Source organism: Rhinolophus sinicus, chromosome 17 (assembly GCF_057876585.1).
Source record: "Rhinolophus sinicus isolate RSI-liver-muscle chromosome 17, RSI-T2T, whole genome shotgun sequence".
NCBI lineage: Eukaryota > Metazoa > Chordata > Mammalia > Chiroptera > Rhinolophidae > Rhinolophus > Rhinolophus sinicus.
The window spans coordinates 34,424,910-34,430,722 of record NC_142517.1 but is presented as its reverse complement, the minus strand read 5'-3'; the positions used below and the strand labels follow the sequence as shown (position 1 = coordinate 34,430,722).

The 5,813-nt window shown below is 34.9% G+C and overlaps 1 pseudogene; it reads left to right on the top strand.

Annotated features, from left to right (window-relative positions):
- The first annotated feature begins 1,015 nt into the window (after positions 1-1,015).
- On the top strand, positions 1,016-1,466 carry LOC109449032 (ubiquitin-conjugating enzyme E2 L3 pseudogene; annotated as a pseudogene).
- Positions 1,467-5,813: the final 4,347 nt, after the last annotated feature.

Here is a 5,813-nt window from a genome sequence, read left to right as displayed (position 1 = left end):
CCCAGAGGGGATTATTACTAAATGATATGTTATCAAGTTTAGGGATATAAATTCAAAAAGACATATTCATTTGCTTCCAAAAATGTTGTTACACTCATGTGCAGAGACAGTTAAGTCATTATTACATTATAACAAGATTAGTGTGATAGATGAGCCAGAACATTTTCCTAGGTACTAGATAAATGCTGCCACATGACTGAAAGGGAGGGGAGCTTTTTCTAATGACAAGAGTAATGGACCTTTTTAAAATTATTGCTGAAATTTAGGGTGGAAAATGCTATGACTGATTTCTTAAATTGAAGTACATTTTATAACGTTTATCATCCAACAATTTAAAATAGATAAAATGAGTATTTTCTTCCATTAAAAAATAGTAAAGATAGAGATAGTGATAGAGATGAAAACAGAGATGGGTATGTATATATGTTCTCATGATACATGGAGAAAAAAAGGTTTTCAGACTGCAGGAACGCTACCTGATTTCTTTACTTCTTTACTTTTAAAATACCATAGAATGGTGGCTCTGAAAATCTCAAGGTTTTGTTTGTTTGTTTGCTGTTGTTTTTTATAAATCACTGACAATATGATTAAGGACGTTAAATTTGAGTCCACTGCAAAGACTGAAAATTTTTTATTCTTCTACATGATTTTCACAGAGTAAATTTAAAAATATATCAGCTATGCTATATCTGCAAATGGCTCAAAAAGCCAGAAACCAAAACATACTTAGAATATTCTGAATTAGAATTTAATATAATTATTTAAGCTATCTTAACAAGATGACACTTTGAATTTAGAGCTTCCTTATTCTAAGGAAATGATACTGAGAAAAAGTTGAGGAAAAATACCCAATATTAGGAGATAGCTTTATGTTATAAATTGTGTTATGGTCATATAATTAAAGAAATTGTAGGGATTGAAATTCATGCTTTTGGAAAAAAGAGTGATACTGTAAAATTCTTATAAATTCTCTGAACAAGAAAATAATATATAAAGCAGCAGCACCAGATCCAAGATGGTGGCCAACAGGAGGCTGATGAAGGAGCATGAAGAAATCCGCAAATGTGGAATGAAAAACTTTCATAACATCCACGTTGATGAAGCTAATTTATTAACTTGGCAAGGGCTTATTGCTCCTGATAACCCTCCATATGATAAGGGGACTTCAGAATCGAAATCAACTTTCCAGCAGAGTACCCATTCAAACCACCGAACATCACATTTAAAACAAAGTTCTATCACCCCAACATTGATGAGAAGGGGCAGGTCTGTCTGCCAGTAATTAGTGCTGAAAACTGGAAGCCAGCGACCAAAACCGACCAAGTGATCCAGTCCCTCATAGCACTGGTGAACGACCCCCAGCCCGAGCACCCCCTCCGGGCTGACCTAACTGAAGAATATTCTAAGGACCGTAAAAATTCTGTAAGAATGCTGAAGAGTTTACAAAGAAATATGGGGAAAAATGACCTGTGGGCTAAAATCTGCTGCGATTGATTCCAGCAAGTGTGAGCAGAGACCCAGAGCAGTGCAGACACCCCGCAAAGCAGGACTCTGTGGAAAATTGACACGTGCCACCGCCTGGCGTTTGCTTGTGGCAGTTACTAACTTTCTACAGTTTTCTTAATCAAAAGTGGTTTAGGTAACCTATAGAAGGATTAGAAACTTAAAAAGAAAAAGAAAATGATATAAATAGAAACATTAGCTAAAATATGCCCCATAATATTAAAACTATGTGTCTCTTAGGTTGTTGAATTTTTGAAGATTTGATATTATCTATACCGTAGTGAATTTCCAAGTAGTCTATACTTAGAGAATTTTGTTTCTTATTAACACAAACATAGTACTACAACAACAACAAAATAAATAACACTAGCTAAAATGATAGAACCCATGGGAAAGCAGAGAGGATAGAGGGTGAGTTCATGAGAGACACATACTATGCCTGAGGATCATGGCTGATTTTACATGGCCAAAGATGTTATCAGTCAAAAACGCTCTTGAGGTCATAGTGCTGCACAAATGCCTGGGCTCCCACTGCCATTTGCAAAGCTGAGGAGATAGACTGAAGCAAACTGCCCTGACTAAATCTATTTGTCTTATTCACATGTGTATGAGACGTGTGAATAATCCAGAGAGAAATTGTCTTTTTTAGGCAAAATTTGTAAGAGTTGGTGATTTCACATCTTCTTCAGTTGGGCTTGGTATGGTGGAGCTTTGGAAGAGATATTATTGAGCATGGAGAGAGGACTGAGTGTGCTTATGAGAGTTTAGTGCAGCTTGCAGATCATATGAAATGTCACCAATAAACTTGGCTGTGTGATATATTTTCCATCTGAGCCCAGTCACTCAGGAGAGAGATTGCAGTAGTGATTCAAGGCTGAGATCATGGGTAGCTTAATAGTGGTCATGTGTGTAGTGGCTGTAACAATGATCTCAAAAAAGCAGGAATCCAGATGTTAGGTCTAGACACAGGGCTTGTCAAAGGCAGATTGTGTAACTTAGTAAAACAATTATACTAAAGTGTCAGGGTGATGTAAATGGAAATTAAACAGGTATGATACGATCCACTACATTCTTTCTGCAATCTGAAAAGACAGCAGCCAGCACTGACAGATGACCTTTACCATCACTATATTTAAGGTCTTCTGTGAGGACCAAATAGAACTGAGAAACTGTGTTCAAAAACCCCCATTGAACATCCCCAGTAAATGTTTCACAAATATTTTTGGTAGATGTTGTTGAAACTATATTCTTTTAAAATAAAACTGTAACCTATATAAGATTTGTATGTCAGAGTGCTCATTTTTACTAGCCTTCAAACTCAGCCCTCTAGTGAGATTACTTTACCCAGGACTGTCTAGGGAATCTAGAGTGAGGGAAGTAGCCATGTTATGGAATTAGGACTTCAAATTCCACTGAAATAAAATGCTTTACCTATAATTTACTTTATTTTATCCCAGTGTGGTTGTGTTCAAGTAACGCTGTTGATATATGTTGTTTATATATGTTCCTCCGAAGAAAATAGTGCATGCTAATAGGTCCACATTACCAAAGAGGGGATGTCCATTTATAAGTCTTAGCAGGGCTGTTAGAAGACATTTTCTTTTCTAAGGATAGATACGTAGCGTCTCATCTTCACTCCTATCCCACATACTCCTGTGGGATAAATAATACGTTAAAATGACTTTTGATGAGTTCATTACTTTCTAATCTTCTCATGCTAATATACAAACTGGGGGAATATAGGTTGTTTCCATGCACGTATGTTTTTTTAATAGACTAACTTCTTGGAGTGGTTTCAGGTTTATAGGAAAGTTGTACAGAAAGTACACAAAGTTCTTATATATCAGTTCCTTCCCTAATCACAGTCTCCCCTAGTATTAACATCTTTCATTAGTGTGGTACATTTGTTACAACTGATGAACCAATATCGTGATTAACTAAAGTCCATAGGTTACGTTAGAGTTTATTTTTTATTTTGTACAGTTCCATGGGTTTTGACAAATGTATCCATCATCACAATAACATACAAAATAGTTTCACTGCCCTAAAAATACTATATGCTTTACCTATCCATCCTTCCCCTACAATCCCTCTGAACCCTTGGCAACCATTGATTGTTTACCATTTGTATATTTCTGTCTTTTCCAGAATGTCATATAATTTGTAGACTTTCCAGACTGGCTTCTTTCACTTACCAATATGCATTTAAGGTTCCTTTGTGGGGTTTTGTTTGTTTGCTTTGTTTATTTGTTTATTTTTTGGCTTGGCACCTCATTTCTTTTTATTGTAGAATAATATTTCATTGTATGGATGTATCACAGTTTATTTATTCATTCATTCATTTATTCCCAGTTAAGTTAATCTTGTTTCCTTCAAGATTAACTGGTGATTATGAACAAAACTGCCATAAACATTCATATGACAGTGTTTTTACGGACATAAGTTTTCACCTCATTCTGCTATATATTTAGGAGCATGATTGTTGGATCATATGGTAAGCTTATGTAAGCATATGGTAAGCTTTGTAAGAAACTGCCAAACTGTCTTCCAAAGTGGCTGTATCATTAACATTTCCACCAGCAACAAATGAGAATTCCTGTAGTTCCAAATCATCTCCTGCATCTAGAATTGTCAGTGTTTTGGATTTTAGCCATTCTAATGGTATGCAGTAGCCCAGGTTATACTTTGCCTGTTTTATTAAAAAATACCTTTTCTCTGAAATAATACTATTGTCTTAATTATGGTGCAACTCTCAGCCACAACGTTTATCAGAATTTTATATGTGACTTCTAATTTTAAATCTTATCCATATACTTCTTTACTTTGTTGGTCAAATCCTTGTCTAAAGATTTGATACTCTCTTTTTCCCCTTTTTTAAATGTGTGACTTTTAAATTCAGACTTATTACTGCCTGCACAAAGACCTCAGGTTCTTGGGAGAGTCATTGTCTTGTTAAAGAATGTTTATCTCTTATGTGTCTTACTATCTCAGTTTCCTTTTCTGATGTATGAAACGAACAAGTAATCCTTGCCATCGGTCTTCTAATGATCTAATGATCTTTTAGGGAAATAGTAGTTTCCATAAAGGAAACATAAATTGTTAATTACTGTACAATACATTATCTTCTTTTTCCTCACAATAGATATATTCACATTATCCCATTAGACATTTTTTTGTATGATGAAGCTGGAGCTAGAACATGGATTTCCTGAGTTTTGTAGTGTTCACTTTCCCTTTGATCACCAATAATAGGGATATTTTATAGGTGATCCATTCTATCACCCAGAATTAACTGAAAAAAATTAAACAAAGAGTAAGAGACATTAAAAAAACAAACAACATATGTATCACTTTATCAAATCTTTTCAGGGACGCAAATATCTTTTGCTATAGATGGGTTGATTGTGCCCCTCCGATGAGCACATTGAAGTCCTCACCATCAGTATGTCAGAATGTGACTTTACATGGAAATAGGGTTTTTACAGATGTAATCAAATCATTGATTGAGATCATTAGGGAAGTCCTAATTTAATATGACTGGTGTCCTTATAAAGAAAGAATAGAGATACATACGGAGAATGCCAAGTGATGACTGTCAGAGATTAGACTTACGCAGTTGCAAGCCAAAGAATGCTAAAGTTCAATGGCCACCAACAGTACTTAGGAAGAGGAAAGGAAGGACACTACCCAGAGTCTCATTGGGAGCATGGCCCTGATGACAACACGACTTTGGACTTGTAGTCTCTAGAACTGTGCAAGAATACATTTCTGTTGTTCTGACCCACACAGTTTGTGGTAGTTTCTTACCTCAGCCTCAGGAAATTAACACAGTGTAGGGTGATTAAGAAAGTCAGTGAAGCTATGTATTTTCCCAAGATCACATACTTTTAGGACTAGTTCTTTTCTCCTTTTCTTGTTATGGTCAAATGCATGATGCTATTTTATTTTGTATGTATTTTATCATAGATATTTTCTCCTAGCTATTGTCAGAAAAGAAATAAGATTATTATACTTGTTGTTAAGGGATGAGGAAAAGGAAAGAGTTTCTTTGCTAGCTATGCTATGAACAACAAGAGGAATTTCCTTAAATACTTTAATGAATCTAAACCAAACAAAAGAAAAGAGACAAAGAAACAAAGATAAATTAATGACAGTTCCTTACAGATTAAAATAAGTATAATTTTGTTTTTATGTGTTTAGCTTTGTCATTAGAGCTAATGACATTTAAACTTATTCTATCCTTTTCTGGGAGGAAGATGATTGAAGATAATCAATTTTAAAATCAATACTTATAGTTTGTTTTGATTCAA